Source organism: Pipistrellus kuhlii, unplaced genomic scaffold, assembly GCF_014108245.1.
Source record: "Pipistrellus kuhlii isolate mPipKuh1 unplaced genomic scaffold, mPipKuh1.p scaffold_m20_p_50, whole genome shotgun sequence".
Lineage (NCBI taxonomy): Eukaryota > Metazoa > Chordata > Mammalia > Chiroptera > Vespertilionidae > Pipistrellus > Pipistrellus kuhlii.
This window is the reverse complement of record NW_023425552.1, coordinates 1,030,993-1,049,767: the sequence shown is the minus strand read 5'-3', so window position 1 is coordinate 1,049,767 and position 18,775 is coordinate 1,030,993. Positions and strand designations below refer to the sequence as shown.

At 50.7% G+C, this 18,775-nt stretch overlaps 1 protein-coding gene across 4 annotated transcripts in view; it reads right to left on the bottom strand.

Moving 5' to 3' along the window:
* The window catches only part of ZNF592 (zinc finger protein 592), a 45,338-nt gene extending 26,974 nt beyond the window's left edge, over positions 1 to 18,364 (bottom strand). For 2 of the 4 annotated variants that reach the window (XM_036415631.2, XM_045573493.1), the window contains exons 1-2: positions 18,297 to 18,362; positions 1,978 to 2,086 (exon numbers count right to left, since the gene is read on the bottom strand). The gene's annotated coding sequence lies outside the window, so the exon portion shown is untranslated. Of the gene's footprint in view, positions 1 to 1,977; positions 2,087 to 18,296 lie in introns of all 4 variants that reach the window. The other 2 variants (XM_045573494.1, XM_045573492.1) reach the window with 2 other exon arrangements.
* Between the last annotated feature and the right edge of the window lie 411 nt (positions 18,365 to 18,775).

Here is an 18,775-nt window from a genome sequence, read left to right as displayed (position 1 = left end):
TGCTCAGACCTCAGGGCAGTCGGCCTTCTGCAGGAAAGCAGGGCCCAGCCAGGCAGCCTTGCACCAACAACCCAGAGTGGAGACAGGTGCCCACACGTGTTCCCACGTGTATATGTTCCCAGTGACCCTAGGGCCGTGGTCAGCAAACAGGCTCTCGAGCCACATGCGGCTCTTTGGCCCCTTGAGGTTGGTTCATCCACAAAATACCACAACCTGGGTGAGTCTATGTTGAAGAAGTGGCATTAGAAGAAGTTTAAGTTTAAAAAATGTGGCTCTCCAAAGAAACATCAATGGTTGTCCTATTGGTATTTGGCTCTGTGGACTAATGAGTTTGCCAACCATTGCCCTGGCAGATGACAGGGAATAATACCCAAAGAAACATCCCTATGTGCCCTTCTACCATCAGACAACATGGAATATGAAAGCCCTGGTGTTTTTAAGACACACGGTGAAAAGCTTACAGATAAAACAATGTGATGTCTGGGAACTGCCTCAAAATAGCGCAGGGCAAGGGGAAGAGGGCAGGGAGGGGACACTAATGCAGCAGGATTGGCCCTGAACTGATAACCGTTGATCTGGGTGAGGAGTACATGGAGGTTTATTATCTTCTCTTCTCTACGTTTGTACATTTAAGCACAACAGGCACCAGATCCTTGTTTAGTGGATACCGTGGGCCCATCTACATAATCACCAAAGTCTCACCCATTAGGATGATGATTATTATTTAAAAAACAGAAATTAAAATAGCCAGTTTGGCTCAGTGGATAGAGCGTCGGCCTGCTGACCAAAGGGTCCCAGGTTTGATTCTGGTCAAGGGTGCATACCTTGGCTGCAGGCTCCTCCCTGGGCCATGGTTGGGGCTGATACAGAAGGCAACCAATCGATGTGTTTCTTTCACATCAATGTTTCTCTCTCTTTCCCTCTGTCTTCCATTCCATCTAAAAATCAACAGAAAAATACCCTCAGATGAGGATTAAAAAAAACAACAAACAAGTGTCAGTGAAGTTGTGGAGAAATTGGAATCCCCATTCATTGCTGGTGGAAATATTAAATTATTCAGACACTATGGAAAACAGCATGGTGGTTTCTCAAAAAAAAAAAAATTAAACATAGGATTTACCGTATGATCTAGCAATTCCACTTTCGGGTATAGACTCAAAAGAACTGAAAGCGGGGTCTCAGGAGTATTTGTACACCATACTCAGAGCGGCATTAGTCACAATAGACAAAAGGTGGGATCAAACAGACTACCCATCAAAAAATGAATGGGTCAACAGTGTGCTATAAATAGACAGGAGAATATTATTCAGCCTTAAAAAGGAATGAAGATCTGACACATGCTACACTGTGGGGAAATCCTCCAGGACATTCTGCTAAGGGAAATAAGCCAGTACCAAAAGAACAAGTCCTGTGTGACTGCACTTACACGAAGTACCTAGAGTAGTCAAAGTCATACAGACAGGGAGTATAATGGGAGAGAGCAGGAGGAGATAATGTTTTTTTGCTGTTGTTTTTTAAAGAATATATTTTTATTGATTTTCGGTAGAGAAGTAAGGGTGGGGGAAGAACCATCAATTGGCTGCCTCCTGCATGCCCCCAACGAGGGATCAAGCCTGCAACCCAGACATATACCTTACCAGGAATCAAACTGGAGACCTCTTGGTGCATAGGATGCTGCTCAACCAACTGAGCCACACCGGCCAGGGCAGGGAGAGTTCGTGTTCAGTGAGCACAGGGTTTATGTTGGGGAAGATGACATGATAATGGAAGTGGACGGTGGTGTGATGGTTCACAACAATGTGAAGGTTCGTAATGCCACTGAGCAGAGCTGAAAAAGGTTAGCATGTTCAACTCCGTTATGTATGTTTGACTATAATTTAAAATAATAACTACCAAGGAACAGCAGCAACAACAAAATCACTTGCGTCCAAACTCTCAGCTCTGGAAGGCCGGCCCGGGTCAGCCTGGGCTGCATACCTCAGTGAGGCTCTCCAAACAAGGGTGTGGTGAGCGTTGCTGGGGACGCAAAGCCGTGGAGAAAGGAGTCACTTCCACCTAGGCACATGGTTTAGTGACCAAACACCACCTACAGAAAGAAAAAGAAAAATGTCTTTCAATTAGGCCTGAAGGTAAATGTTCAAGTAGGTTAAGATGATGATGATGATGATAATAGTGTAAGTCAGCCGAAGCCGGTTTGGCTCGGTGGATAGAGTGTCGACCTGCAGACTGAAGGGTACCAGGTTCGATTCCGGTCAAGGGCATGTACCTTGGTTTCGGGCACATCCCCGGTGGGGGGTGTGCAAGAGGCAGCTAATCGATGATCCTCTCTCATCGTTGTTTCTAACTCTCTCTCTCTCTCCCTTCTCTCTGTAAAAAAATCAATAAAATATATTTAATTTTTTAAAAAGCATACCCTCGTGTGAGGGTTTTAAAAATAATAATAATAATAGTATAAGTCAAACCCTGAGAAAAATCTCCAACATAAATTCAATGCAGGCCCCAAATTCAGTCAAAGACACACTGTGTCCCAGTCCCAGACTTTCCCTTCTTCCCCCGCCCAGCGTGGAGGTTCGCAGTGCAGCTTCAATCTGGGTTCAAATCCCGGATCGACTACTTTCTAGCCATGTGATCTTGAGCAGGTCTCTTCCCATCTGTGTCTGTGTCCTCGCATATAAGCAAGTGTTATGGAGATTAAATGAGTCAACATTTGTAAAGCTGTTACTACAATGTCTTCAACATAGCAAACACGTGTCTGTTCATTATCATGCCACCAATTTCAGTGTCCAGCAAGCCGGACAGTTTTTCAGAGTGTCCCAGCAGACCGCCCAACCCCTAACTGTCAGGCTGATTGGAAGCAGGCGTAAGGAACAGGGACAAGGTGAGGGGCGCTATCCGCTTCACACAGCTCACTCTCCAGTGCTCAGAAGCCTGCTGGAGCAGGGGAAGCACAGGGCCAAGGAGTGGCCACTGACTAGGCACAGGCAAGTGAGAGAACATCACTGATGGGGAGAGGCAGGGAAGAAACAGCACTGAGGAGGGAGGCAAATGAAAGAAGACAAGGGAAAAACTGGCAGAACCCATTTTTTTTTTTTATTATTAATTTTTTACAGAGAAGGAAAGAGAGAGATAGAGACATCCATGAGAATCATCAATCAGCTGCCTCCTGCATGCCCCCCGCTGGGGATGTGCCCACAATCAAAGTACATGCCCTTGACCAGAATCAAACCCGGGACCCTTCAGTCCGCAGGCTGATGACGCTCTGTCCACTGAGCCAAACTGGTTTCAGCTAGAACCCATTTTTAAAACGAAGTGGTCTTCTGGCCTGGCCGGGAGCTCAGTTGATTAGAGGGTAGTCCCGATCCATCCACGTTGAGGGTTCGATCCCCAGTCAGGGCACATACAAGAACCAACCAATGAAGGCATAAATAAGGAAAACAGCAAATCGATGTTTCCCTCCTTTCTTCTCTCTCTAAAAGCGATAAACTAAAACAACAACTAGCCCTAGCGATAAACTAAAACAACAACTAGCCCTAGCCCTAGAGTGTCAGCCTTCAGAGCAAAGGGCACCGGGTTCGAGTCTGGTCAAGGGCATGCGCCCCAGGTGCAGGCTTCTCCCCGGCCCGGGCCCTGGTCGGGCATGTGCAGGAGGCAACCAATCCATGTGTTTCTCTCACGTCGATATTTCTCTCTGCCTTTCTCTCTCTCTTTCACTCTCTTTAAAAATCAATGGAATAAAATTCTAGGGTGAGGATTAAAAAATAACAACAAAAAAAGAACAACGAAGTGGTCCTCAACTCTAGCTGAACATCAGAGTCACCTCGGGCACTTTGCAAACAACCAAAGCTTGGCCACAGCCCCAGGTTCCAGGTAATCAGCCAATGGGGGTGGAGGGGGGAGGGGGTAAATGGGGGAGACCTGGTTAAGGGTCCATCGGGTACCTAGACCCACAAATGTCCAACTAAAAAGCCTCATCCCTAATTCTGTTCACTCGAATCCTATTCCTGCATTCCTCGCTGAACTTCATTTCTGTCTCAACTTTGACAAACCAGAATTTAGTCCGGATCCTAAATAGATATAAAGACAATATTAATAGAAGAATCTTGAGGGGAAGGGACAAAAACCGATCATCCCAAGTCTACAGAAGAGAAACAGAAAAAAAACTTTTTTCTCCTGAAGTTTTTCCTCCTCTTATTTCGACCTTCACATTTCAAAATATAAACTAACAAGCAGACACTGTGCTGTCCAAATGAGGGCAAAAGTCAGAGCCGGGGCCGCGGCCGAGGTGTCTAAGATCTGATGTGCCGAGTCCGTCCTGAGCCTCTCCAATGAGCGAGCGTGCCCGGTGGTTTATTCCAGGTTAACCTTGGCTCCTGCGGGCGGCCACTGCCAGGTTATCCGGACCGTCTCTTGGACCCAGCTACCGGGTTTGGCTGCAGAGCCGAGCTGGCACACCTGAGCACAGGCCGCTAAGCTTCTCGCAGGTCACCTATAGGTGCGTTGATTTATGCGAGTTTTACTTCCATAAATGTGTTGATTTATGGGAGTTTATAGACCATGATTCCCACCGCACAAGGAACTGGCCAGTTTGGCTCGGTGGATAGAGCATCGGCCTGCGGACTTGAGCGGTTCAATTCTGGGCAAGGGCACATGCCTGGGTTGCGGGCTCAGTCCCCAGTGGGGGGAAGAGGGGATTTAGGAAGCAGCCGATCAGTGTTTTTCTCATCACTGATGTTTCTACCTCTCTCTCCCTCTTCCTTCCTCTCTGAAATCAATAAAAATATATTAAAAAGGAAATGAAGGCCCAGAGATACGAGGTAATCGAATGAGATAAAGTACGTGTACTGAAAGGAGTTTTCATTCCTGTGAAAGACTCCTGTCATGCCGGCCAAGGGGCCCGGCCTCCCCTCGCCGCCTCAGAGGCCGAGGTCTCCTGCTCACAGTTCCCCATTGAAATCTCTCCTCAAAGCCACACATAAGGCTTATGTAACCCTCCGACGAGTGACTCTAGCCTTAGATGCACATTTAGGAGCAATGCTAATGCCTAACCCCACCTTAGACCAATTACATCGAAATCTTTAGGAGTGGGGGGGCACCCAGGTGACTGATGCTTGTCTGGGATAGAGAACAACGGTCTTTAGACCAGGGACCACACTGGCCTCCAAAGGCCCCCGTAAAAGCTTAACGATGCAGGCCCGTGGGCCCAGGGCTCCGAAGCCGTGACAGTCCCTGAGTGGTTAGAAGTCAAGGGCACTGAGGGAATCCTGGGCGGCAGAGCAGCTGGCCTGGGAGAGGCTCCCAGATCCGACTCTGATGCCCACTCTTTTTCTTTTTTTTCTTTTTTTAAATATATTTTATTGATTTTTTACAGAGAGGAAGAGAGAGGGGATAGAGAGTTAGAAACATTGATGATAGAGAAACATCGATCAACTGCCTCCTGCACACCCCTTACTGGGGATGTGCCCGAAACCAAGGCACATGCCCTTGACCGGAATCAAACATGGGACCTTCCAGTCCGCAGGCCGACGCTCTATCCAGAGCCAAACCGGTTTCGGCTGATGCCCACTCTTGGCGGAGAGCTAAGCCCCCTGCCTCCATCACCAGTAGCCAGGGCAACCCTCCCAAACGAGGCTGAGGCCGCTGTGCCCTGCACAGCCCCGCAGGCTCCCATCTCTCCCACTCAGGGCCCCGCGGGGGCTTACAAGCCACGTGGGATTGCCAGCCTCCTCTCTTGGCCTTCCCCCTCCTCACTGGGCCCCAGCCACTGATTCCCTGGCTGTCCATAAACTCTCAGCACTCTCGGGCCTCGGCCTCAAGGACTAGCTCTCTCGCTTTTCTTTCCCTGTGGATGGCTCCTCCCTCAGAGGCCTGGCTCCGCTCACCTCCCTCCTATCTCTGCTCAAAGGTCTTTTTATCAGCGAGGGTTCCCCGCCTTCCCCTCCCGCCGAGCCTCCCAGTCCTCCATCCCGGCTTTGTTTTGCTCCAAAACACTTCCAGCATCTCTCAGACTTTATGTTTTATGTGTTGTCTACACGCCAGAATAAGAGCTCCGTGAAGGTGAGGTTCTTCCCTGTCACATTCCCACAATAGTGCCTGGCACGTGATGGACATGCAAACGTTTATTCTAGAAATGAATACATCAGAGACGCCCATCTCAAAGCATAACTTACACCAGAAGATCATAAGAAGCTGATTATGTCCAACTCCCTCCCTCCACTAACCTCATCTGGCAAAGAGCCTTCTTAAAACCAGGCTGGAAGCCTAATGAAACAGAAACCATTTAGAAATAAGCGTTTCCCATCCAAATGGGTTTGTGGATCAGAGACAATCGGTTCCGAGAAACAAGACCAAACTTTGGAGACAGGAGATGAGGTTGGAAGAAGGGGACGGAGCACACGGGTCCCAGGGGCCCTGTATGTGCGCAGGCTCGGGGGAAGCTCTGAGCACACGGACAGCGACACGCACTCAGACCAGGGGAACAGTCAGGCTCCACCCGGCCTGGGTAAGACGCAGGCCAGAGCAGGATCTGACCTAGCGCCATGCCCCCGAGGACCCTTCCCTCCCTCTCTCCTGCGGACGCCCCGCCCAAAGCCACAGACGGTACTTGAACTTGAAGCCCCACCAGGTTGGGAGCACTGGAAACCGTTGTCAAGGCAGCCATGCAGAGGTTGGAGAGCATCCCGCCTCAACCCAGACTCACTGATGTCACACGTCCCACTCCACGGCCCTGTCCTCGCTATCTCTTTCCCTACCACCTCCCCAAGGTCATCCTAAGAGCAATCTTCCCCAAACACCATTTTCATGACGTCACTCTCTGCTCACAAACCTAAGAGTTTCCCCAGGTGTGAGCTCCAACTCTCAGGATAGGCTCTTGAGAACCTTGGGGTTCTAGGCCTAGGCCACACCCCTTTTGCTGTCTATCGTAAGGTATAAGATTGTCAGGGGTTTGTTTTCTTCTTCTTCTTCTTCTTTGGTTAATCCTCACCCGAGGGTATTTTTCCATTGATTTTTTAGAGAGCAGAGAGGAAAAGAAACTTCCAGGTGAGAAAAACACACTGCTTTCTGCACACACCCTGACCAGGGCTCCAGCCAGGGAGGAACGTGCACGCCCTTGACTGAGCCCTTGACCAAAATCCAACCAGGGACCCTTTGGTCCACAGGCGGATGCTCTATCCACCTCGGAGCCAAACCAGCTAAGGCTTGTTTTCTTCTTGAATGCTCCAAAAATTATTATTATTTTTTAATATATTTTATTGATTTTTCACAGAGAGGAAGAGAGAGTGATAGAGAGTTAGAAACATCGATGAGAGAGAATCATCGATTAGCTGCCTCTTGCACGCCCCCCACCGGGGATGTGCCCGCAACCAATGTACATGCCCTTGACCGGAATCGAACCCGGGACCTTTCAGCCCGCAGGCCGACGCTCTATCCACTGAGCCAAACCGGTCTCGGCTACAAAAATTCTTAAACTGAGCATATAAAAACAACCTCCCCACCCCTCTGAGACTCAGTTCCAATTCTTCCCCCTCTGCCCCAGAGCCCCCTGTCCCAGTGCTGTGCCCTATGGTGGCCCTACAGTCAGCAAGGAGGTGGGCTCAGGGCTCCCTCTGCCCCCAGCCACAGCTGAGCCTGGGAGCTTCTCTTGCTGCCCTCACTCCCCTCCTGCCCAGCAGGAGTGGTCCCTTTGGGCAATGTTGGCCCTAGGAGCCTGACTGGGTTCCCCGGCCTTTCTCTCTGTTGACTTAATTAATTCCTGATAATTATAGCTATTGTTTGGCTATGAACTGCTAAGAGTCTGGCCTCTCCCAGGGGTGTAAATATTTTAAAGTGGAAATGCAAAAGCCACGGAGGAATGGAGCTACAATGGTGGCATGACAGGCCCGAGATTTCATTACTTGTGGAAAGGCGTCTGTCCATACCTTCTCCCGAAGAACTGGTGCTCAGAGGAACCGTATCAAAGGGAGACAGGTAAGGAAAGACCAGCCCTCGCCGGGTTGGCTCAGTGGATAGTGTGTCCACATGCAGACTGAAGGGTCCCGGATCCGATTCCAGTCAAGGGCACATACCTCAGATGAGGCTCCTCCCCAGCCTGGGCCCTGTTCTGACTCCTGCAGGAGGCAACCAATCGATATGGTTCACATTGATATTTCTCTTGTCTTTCCCCCTTTCTAAAAATCAATGGAAGCCGAAACCGGTTTGGCTCAGTGGATAGAGCGTCGACCTGCGGACTGAATGGTCCCAGGTTCTGATTCCGGTCAAGGGCATTTACTTTGGTTGCGGGCACATCCCCAGTAGGGGGTGTGCAAGAGGCAGCTGATCGATGATTCTCTCTCATCGATGTTTCTGACTCTCTATCCCTCTCTCTTCCTCTCTGTGAATAAATCAATAAAATATATTTAAAAAAAAAAAAAAGAAAGAAACATCGATGAGAGAGAATAATCGATCAGTTGCCTCTTGCACACCCCCTACTGGGGATGTGCCCGCAACCAGGTACATGCCCTTGCCCGGAATCGAACCCGGGACCTTTCAGTCCGCAGGCCAACACTCTATCCACTGCGCCAAACCGGTTCTGGCTCTCATCGATGTTTCTAACTCTATCCCTCTCTCTTCCTCTCTGTAAAAAATAAATATATTTTAAAAATAAATAAATAAAATAAAAATCAATGGAAAAATATCCTCGAGTGATTAAAAAAACAAAAAAGAGACGAGGTTACATCATTGCCACCACCTCCCTCCTCCCAAATGGCCACTTGATCCATGGTGAGCACCACAGGACGTTCCCCAGAAGTAACCCCAGCCATCTCAGGGGTGACCTGTGTGAGAGTAACCGCCACCCTCAGCAAGAAAAGCCCCCTGAAGACTCCTGGTCTGGAAGCAAAGTGTTCTGGAATCGCTTCCTGTGGGGGAACCCCTGGAGGGCACAGTTCATCCAACAGGATTCTTTCATGTTCCACAGGTCGCTCTGCGGGAGGGGAGGCCCGGGCCGACCTTCCACAAGCAACTGTGGGTCACTGATCAGTCAGTGATGGCCCAGTTCCTAAAAGGCTGCACAGAATCTCAGATACAAGTAAACATTCTAATTACACATAACAGCACCTTGCCCGGCTGGCATAACCCTGTGGTTGAGTGTCAACCTGTGAACCAGGTCACAGTTCAATTCCCGGTCAGGGCACATGCCTGGGTGGCGGGCTCCATCCCCAGTGTGGGGCAGCCGATCAATAATTCTCTCTCATCATGGATATTTCTATCTCTATCCCTCTCCCTTCCTCTCTGAAATCAATAAAAATATATATTAAATGGATAAATAATACCATCCTAGCCGGTTTGGCTCAGTGGCTAGAGTGTCAGCCTGCGGACCAAAGAGTCCCGGGTTCGATTCCAGTCAAGGGTATGTATCTTGGTTGCAGGCTCCTCCCCAGCATGGGTCCTGGTCTGGGTGCATGCAGGAGGCAACCAATGGATGTGTTTCTCTCACATCGATGTTTCTCTCTGTCTTTCCTTCTCTCTTCCACTCTCCCTAGAAATCAATGGAAAAATATCCTCAGGTGAGGATTAACAAAAAAATAAATAAATAAAAACTAGCAGTAGCATTAATCACACATCTAATATTTTTAAGTGCCTGAGGGCATACAGCCTTACTAAAGTACAGAGAGTACGGCGGTTTTTACCACCTCAGCCAGCTCAGGTCGGGTCTGGAAAGTCTGCCTAAGGAGGCAAAGGCAGAGGGCAGTCCTTGCCCGAGCAGCCCAGAGCCTGGGCGAGGCCAAACCCCACAAGAATCCGAACAGCTGCTCGCTGCCCACCCCTGGACTCCCTTCCCTGAAAATGCCAACGCTCTGCCTTGGTCAGATGTGCTGCAGGCCCTGGCACAGCCCCAAGAGGCTTGCACTGCCATTGACGCCTACCTTCAAGCCCCTCCCTCCAACCCAACCCCCTCCAACCCCCTCCAACCCCCTCCTAACCCCCACCCCCTACCCCGGGTCCCTCTCTGCTCTTCAGCAGGCTAAAGGAACAACTTCAACTTCAGGAACTGGATTGGCAGAAAGAAACAGGATGCTGTCAACAGCAGCAAACCTGGGCAGTAGCCCTGGCTGGTTTGGCACAGTGGATAGGGCATCGGCCTATGGACTGAAGTGTCCCAGGTTCAATTCCCATCAAGGGCATGTACCTTGGTTGCAGGCACATCCCCAGTAGGGGGTGTGCAGAAGGCAGCTGATCGATGTTTCTCTCTCATCAATGCTTCTAACTCTCTATCCCTCTCATTTCCTCTCTGTAAAAAAATCAATAAAATATATTTTTAAAAAAAACAAAAAACAAACAAACCTGGGCAGTAAAAGCGGAGCAAGAACTCCGCTGGTCCACATTCGGCTCCACTGCCAAGAGCAGTGCGGTAAGACGCGCCTATGCCCAAACACGGGGTGGATACGAGGGAGAAAGGTCCTCCCGCCTCAGCCCTCAGAAAGGCTGAGCCCCGAAAGGCAGACATCCCAGTAAGATCTACACACAAGAACCCCGTCTCTGTAGAGTCCAGTGTGTGTGTCCCCCCCCCGGGGTGTAACGCCATGACCTCCAGCATCCTCCACAGACTGAGCCCTGTGGTCTGACGGAGAAGGCCCAGGACCACGTCCAAAAGGAGTGATTTCTTTAAAAGCAACTCTTACAGGAAAAAAACCAACAAATGAAGCTGGGAGCCAAACCATTCCGATGAGGGCTTTAACTGTTCAACTGCTGAACGGAAAAAAAAGAAAAGAAGCCAAGTCAGACCCTGCTCCTCGGCTCCTCCCGGAGGAGGTCAGGGCCTGGCGCAGCAGGAGGTCGTGGCCCATGGCTGTGTCTGCTGCATCTCTAACATCGCATCTCTAACCCTGTCTCTGAGCCGGGACCAGACTGGGTGGCCAGCGGCAACAGCACTGTCTTCTATAGGGACACAGTTCTGGGCAGCTTGAGTTTTTGCGTTAAGGCATTCAATGTTTGTCTATAAATGAAAATAGATTTACTGATTATTGTTTGCTTATGTAAAGAAACATAAGCCTGTAGGAAAAAAAAATCATATGATGGCCCTAACCGGTTTGGCTCAGTGAATAGAGCATCAGCCTGTGGACTGAAGGGTCCCAGGTTCGATTCCGGTCAAGGGCATGTACCTTGGTTGCAGGCACATACCCAGTAGGAGGTGTGCAGGAGGCAGCTGATCAATGTTTCTCTCTAACTGATGTTTCTAACTCTATCCCCCTCTCTCTTCTTCTCTGTAAAAAAAAAATCAATCAAATTTTTTTTTTAAATCATATGATGGGGGGGGAAAATTAAAAAGTAAAAACCACCCCAATCCCACTATTCAGAGATAAGGAATCTAACAGTGAACTCTGTAATGCAGAGAGGAAGTGAGGTATTCTGAACAAAATCTGGGAATTGGGGTCTTATCCACTGAGCCAAATTGGGGATTTTTTTTTAATATATTTTATTGATTTTTTAACAGAGAGGAAGGAAGAGAGATAGAGAGCTAGAAACGTCGATGAGAGAGAAACATCAACCAGCTGCCTCTTGCACACTCCCTACAGGGGATGTGCCCATAACCAACGTACATGCCCCTGACCGGAATCGAACCTGGGACTTTTCAGTCCACAGACCGACGCTCTACCACTGAACCAAACCGGTTTCAGCAGATTTTTTAAAAATATATATTTTTAATTGATTTCAGAAAGGGATAGAAACATCAATGATGAAAGAGAATCATTGATTGGCCGCCTCCTACTGGGGATCGAGCTCACAACCCAAAGATGTGCCCTTGATTGGAAACAAACCTGGGACCCTTCAGTCTGCAGACAGACGCTCTATCCACTGAGCCAAACCAGCTAGGGTGGTGTCGGTGGCTTTATTTTTGCAGAAGACCCTTAATGCCATCTCTGGGCTACTCAGAAAATGTTCAGGGGCTCCAATGATCCTGAAACTCTCACAAGCAGAAATTACAATGTCCCCACACACATACTGATTGGAGGCCAGGAGTTAATCTGCTCACTCAACTACCAGTCTGCAGACTACCAGGAGTCAACAGGTTACCTTTTCACTCAACCATGTGGCAGTCTTTCCACAGCCAGTCACACGTATAGACTTCCTTATCCTTTTCAACTCCTAGAGCGTGTTAATGCCATTACCTCGTTCCCACACCACCAGCATCTGAATGGGAGAAGGCAGAGGACTTACCGAAAGTCACACAGTCAATGGGGACGGCCCACAGCGCTAACAGGTTTGGGAAATGACTCTGTGGTTACACCAAACTGGGAAGGTGTTATTAACTTTTCTTTGAGTCATAAAAAGGATCAGCCATGTCACTTCAACACACACACCCGCACGCGTGCGCGCACACGCAAACACACACACTTCCCACTGTCAAATAAAAGTGAGTGGTTGGCTGAAGCAACACTCTGATCCCCTGAAAACATTTCTCAAAAGTCATTAGCTAATGGGTATTACACCCCACACGCCTGGAGAGTGAAGGGGGAACGCTGGCCTGGATGTCCACAAATGGAAACAGAGATTTGGGGTACACGCAATTACTCCAGCTCACAGATGTCAACACTTGGAACTCTCTCCTCTCCAGGATGTTCCTATTCTTCTGTCGGAAAAGATAAACTTGAAACAAACGTACACATAAAGATAGAGCCGAAGATAAAGCTCTAATACAAACACTAAATATTCAAATGTTGACAGTAGCTCCGGGTCTAGTTAAGTTTTACTTCCTTTGTGTGTCTAACTGCAATTCCTGAGTGCTTCGGCATGAATATCCCGAAATTTTTACATTTTAAAAGAAAATTAATCCAGAATCTCGGTTGGTCAATTTGGCTTTCATTTTTCACTGTAGAAAAATAGATTGAAAACTCTAGACTCAGAGGGTCCACCATTCTACCCAGTGTCTCAGAAGCAGAGGAGTGTAAGAGGCTCAAACCTCATGAAACTGCAATCCAATAGGAACGCTCCTGCCGCCAGGATGAATAGGGCACAGGAACTGCTACTTTCCTTTGTCTCCAACGTGTATAGAAACACCTGCCCTGGCTGGGGTGGCTCAGCAGTTAGAGCAGTGGCCCCTGCATCAAAAGGTCAGGCTTCAGTTCCCAGTCAAGGGCGTGTACCTGGGTTTCAGGTTAGATCCCCGAGGCAACCAATCAATGTGTCTCTCCCCTCATAGTATTTGTTTGTTGTTGTTTTTTTCCTCTCTTTCTCTCCCCCTCCCTCCCTTCCACTCTCTAAAAGTTGGGGGAAAATATCCTCAGGTAAGGATTAAAAACTCGCTCACACAAACACCCTCAAGTTCAAAGAACTCTGTTTCCAGAACCACTTCCAATGTATCTGTCCACAACCCCATGCCTCTGGCCATAAAATTACCCATGCCATTTAGAAACTGGCAAACCTCACTTGAGATGAGGAACACAATACCATATAAAGATGATGTATTATATAGAATTGCATACTAAAATCTATATAATTTTATTAACCAATGTCACCCCAATAAAGTCAATAAATAGATAAATGCAAACCTCCTCCAGGAACCCAATTCGAGGAAACCCCTTTATCCTTTTTTAATTCTAAATAAGTTATTCCTGGGTGGGGGGGGAGGCAATGGTATATGTACACAGATAATAATTTAATTTAAAAAATAAATCAATTTAATAAAAAAAATAAATTTAATGAAAAAATTAAAATTAAAAAATAATAAAAAAGTTATTCCTCTTGTTCCTGACGTGTCACAAACTCAGGATCCTACGCAACTGATATGGAATCACTCATTCTACCAATTAATCATCATTGTGGACTACAGTATGCAGAGCTTGAGGGGGAAAAAATTATGTTAAGAGAAAGGGTTAGTTTTCATGGAGCCTGAGAAAAAACAAACAGGAATTGACGAGCAACAGTTTGTTAGCATGTCCCAGCCCGGGTCTGAAACGGGTGGGGGCAGGGAGAAAATGGCCAGAGGACAAAAACATCTGTCATCCTGCAGTTTCATTTCTCAGGGCCAGTTACCACCCTGAGTCTATGCATCAGCCTCTTCCAAGTTTGACTAGTAAGGCAGTCTCCTGAGACCCGGTCAGCTCTGAGCACCCTACACACACTGAATTTGGGGTCTACACAACTGAGAACCAGACGCTGAAGCGTGGTGATCTCCCCTTGTAAAGCCACGCCAGTATGACGTCTGTCTCTGTCCTGTAACTGTGGCATCCATCACTGTAAGTATCTGGTGTAGCTAAGATTCCCTGACAGCTCCCCATGGTTTACAGAATAGAAGCCAAACATTTTTTTAAAGGAAATTCAATCAACTTTATTTGTATATTTTTATATGTGTATTGACTTCAGAGAGGAAGGGAGAGGGGGAGAGAGAAACAATGATGAGAATCATTGTTTGGCTGCCTCCTGCAGGCCCCCCAACTGGGGACCAAGCCCGCAACCCAGGCACGTGCCCTTGACCAGAATTGAACCCAGGACCCTTCAGTCCACAGGCTGAGGCTCTGTACACTGGGCCAAACCGGCTAGGGCTAAAATCCAAAACTTCTTGACCTGCCTTTTACAGCTCCAGCTCAGCTTTCCAACCTCTTTGCCAAACCAAGCCTCTCATGATTCCATGTTTTCACACATGGTCCCCTCTTCCTTTGCCCAATCTTGCCTGTAAAATTCCTATTCTTCTTCCGAAGCCCAGTTCAAAAGTCACCTCCTCCCTGAAGCCCCTCCGTCTTTAGTTCTTATTACTCCCAACAAGTCTCTAATTACAGCTGCATTAGAGAACTTACTAAGTACATTGTGGCTCATCTTTTAAAATATCTGACTTCCCCTGCGTCCCCTGAGTTTCAGGGATGGAAGTCGCTTTGTATCCATAAATCCTAGCACAGTGTCACGAATGAAATGGGAGATCGATGTTGAATGATTGATCACATGGAACATGGCATTAAGTTATTTAGAAAAAAGGGGGGGAGGAAACAAGGAGGGGGGTCCTCACAAAATTCCAGAATTTAATTATCTACATATTTAATCTCATCCAAAATGACCAAAATATGCTGGAAGGCAACATGGATGTTTAAAATGTTTAAATATGCCGAAACCGGTTTGGCTCAGTGGATAAGTGTCGGCCTGCGGACTGAAAGGTCCCAGGTTCGATTCCGGTCAAGGGCATGTACCTTGGTTGTGGGCACATCCCCAGTGGGGGGTGTGCAGGAAGCAGCTGGTCGATGATTCTCTCTCATCGATGTTTCTAACTCTCTATCCCCCTCCCTTCCTCTTAGTAAAAAATCAAAAAATAAAAAAATCAATTATTTATTTTTTTAAAATAAAATGTTTAAATAAGGGGGCTCTTTCCCCCTCCCCACGTGGGAGTCTGTACTTGTTCTTCAATAAATCTCCACCTTTGCTATACAAAAAAAAATAAAATAAAAATAAGATGTTTAAACAATAGCAACAACTAATACTTGAACTATTCCTTACAATGTTTACACGGATTAGTTCATGTGATCCGCATGAGATAGCTCCTTTTTATTTTTAGGTAACCTGGGGAAAACTTGAGGCTTTCCCAAACGGGAAACTGAGTCACAGAGAGGTCACACAGCTCAAGAGGATTCCGTTAGCAAGCTGTAGAAGCAAGATGCACTGGCTCTGGAATCAGGCAGACCTGAGTTGGAAAGCAGATTGTGTTACAAAGGTGGCTTCAGATAAATGGTCTACCCCCTCTGGGATGGTTTTCTGTCCCCTCTGGGCCTCTATCTGCCCAGGGGGCAGGACAACCCCTTCCGGTTAGGGTGCAGAGAGGATTCAGTAGGATACTGTTCCTAAAAGTCTCTAAAGTTGATTGCCCCACCTAGCATGCGGCGCCATGAATGCTAATTCCCAAAAGCTGGGCAAACCAGCCTCTCATTGAGGAAAGAGATCTCTCCCCCAGGCTGCTCGATTGAGACTTTTCCAAGCCCATCAAGTAGTCAGGCCACTCACCACTGACAGCCTTGCCTTACCTGCTTTAACGCAAAAGACATTCCCCACACGGATGCCGGAGACCTTTTAAAATGTAAATGTCATTATGTCACAGATGCCAAAACCCTTCAAAGGTTCCTAATAACATGGGGGGTGCCATCCTCAGAAGGCCCGACCCCAGGACCCTCTGGGATCCCACCCACCTCTCTCTCCACAGACGTATCTCCCCTCTCCTTCTCCCCCTCCAGCCCCACAGGCCTCTTTCACTTCCTCAACTGGCCCCGCTCAGCGCTGCTCAGGGCTGCTCCACACATGGTTAACTCCCGGCCCTCCTTCAGGGCTCGGCCTAATCGTCACTTCCTTCCCGAGCCCCCAACTCAAATCAAGGTCCATTCCGCTTTCCTGCTTTCTCACAACTCCCTTTCTTTTTTCTTTTTCCTTGCACACGTCGCATTTTGAAACGATGAGGTTTATCCCCTCCAAAGTCTTACTCAAAAGGCAGCTTCTAGGGAGGCCTTCCCAGGCCCCGCAAATGTAAACTCAACCCCCACCCGATAGCTCAGATCCTCTTTCCCTATCTTCCATTTCTCCTTCGTACTTAGCCCTTTTTTTTTTCTTTCTTTAACGGGCTCTATCTTTTGTTACATATCTCGTTTTATTGTCCCCTCCTCCCCACCCCCCCATCCATCCACCCACAAGAAAATGAAAGTTCCACGGGGGCAGTAGCTATATCTGCTAGCTTGCTTCACGGCGGCATCGAAAACAATGCCTGGCACATGCTTCTGAATAAATAAATACGTGTTTGGATGTCATTTCGAGATTCTGTGTTGATGATCGGGCCTCTCTCCCCCACACACACACCCCCACCCCCACCCCCACCCCACAGGCTACGAGGAGCTCCAAGCTCCAACGCGCCTTTCTGGTGGACCACGGTATGCCCGACACCCGGGCCAGGGCCTGGCACATAGTAAGTGCTCAGTTAAAAAAAAAAAAAAATGACCGAATGAATCAAAGCCGTGACCCACAGCGGGAGAGGGCAGATGGGGGGGGAGAAGAGGATGGGAAAATGGTCAGAATGTGCGTTCACGCACCCCATCACTTCCTCTTTCACTTGTGCCGTGGATCTGCAGAGTTTGAGGAAACAGACCCCTGCGATCCCGCCAAGCACCTCCCAGGCCAGGCATCTGTCTGTCTGTCCACATCCTGTCTGCTCCGCCACACTCTGTGTGTGCTGCTCCCTTGTACACACGTACACACGTACACACACACACACACACACACACACACACACACCAGCAGATGCTCGGAGCAGGCCCCTCTGCCTGAGCATAGGCTGCAGGGCGGGCCACGCACCATCTTGCAGCCCAGAGCCCCACTCCCCCTGCTGCCTGCCTGCCCCGTCCTGATTCCGCGCGAATCCTGGGCGCGCCAGACACGCAACCCCTGGATGGGCCTGCTGGGATGATGATGATGATTGCAATGCAGGACTTTGCATGCCACCTCTGGCCTACTCAAAAAAATAAAATAAAAATAAAGTAAAAAAAGTAAAAAAAAAAAAAAAAAAAAAATTCCAGGGCAGCTCCCACGGCCCCGGGGTGCGCGGCTTGCAGGCGCACCTCGGGGCACGGGACCCCTCCCCCCCGCACGCGCTGACCCGCGGCCAGGAGGCCATCTGTCCGGCGGCGGCCGCTCCCGTCCTCCGTCCTCCCTCCGCGGGTCACATTGAGCCTCCCCCCCAGGTTGGCAGGAAGGGCCGATGCAGGGGGACCATTTCCACCCGGACCCACACGGGCCTGGTCCTCCCCTTTTCCCCCCAACCACCCAACCCCCCACCCAGGACCCCGCTCCGGGGCAGGAGGACCTGTCCGCGCGCGAGGAGTCCTCCCGGGTCAGAACTTGGGCGGCGGGCGGTGGCGGCGGGCGGTGGCGGCGGGGGAGCGGGAAGGGGGCACCCCAAAGGGTCCGCCTCCCCCCGACGGCGCCAGCTCCTCCCGGGCGGCGGGGACGGCGGCTGACAGGCGTCCCGGCGGCGGGGAAAGTGCCCCGTTAGCGGCGCCCAGGCGGGGGCCGCGGGGCTGCGGCCGGGGCGGCCCCTGTTCGGCGCGGGGAGGGCGGCGGCGGCGGCGGCGTGTCCCGCGGGCGGCAGGCGGGCCGGAGGCGGAGGCCGGGCAACGGCGGCGCCCGGTGCGGCGCGCAGGGTCCGAGGCTGCAGGGCCCCCACCGCGGGCGCGCGCTCCCCCGGCCCCGCTCCCCCTCCCCCCCGGCCCGGCCCGCGCTCCGGCCACCTCGGCGGCGGCGGCCCCGACCCCGGCCCCCGGGCCCGACCTCCGCCCTCCCGGCCCGCGGGTGGCGCTTACCTGGCGGCGGCGGCGGCGACAGGCCCCGGGCTCGGCCGCGCGCGTCCGCGGCGGCGCCGGCTGCGGGAGCCCCAACATGGCGGCGGCGGCGGCGGGCGGGGCCGCGGCTCCGGGGGCGGAGCGGGGGCGGGAGCCCGGCTGGCGGGGCCGGGCTGGCGGGGCCCGGCTGGGGCCGCGGGCGGGGCGCGGGCGGAAGGCGACTCCTCGGACCTGGGCACCGGCCAGCGCGGCGCGGCGGAGGGGGCTGCCCGGCCGGGCCTCCGCCTCCGCCTCCTCCCGGCTCCTCCCGCCCGAAGCCGGCGGCGCGGCGCGGGCCCCACGGCGGCGAGCGGGGGCCGGACCCCGGACCCCGGACGCGGCCCAGGGCCCCTCCTCCGGCGCCCGGCCCGGCTCCCCGCCGCCTGGGCCTCGTCCGTCCCGTGAGGCGCCGCGGGGCAGGCCCGAGGCCTCCGCCGGGGCCGCGTAGCCCGCTAGGGGGC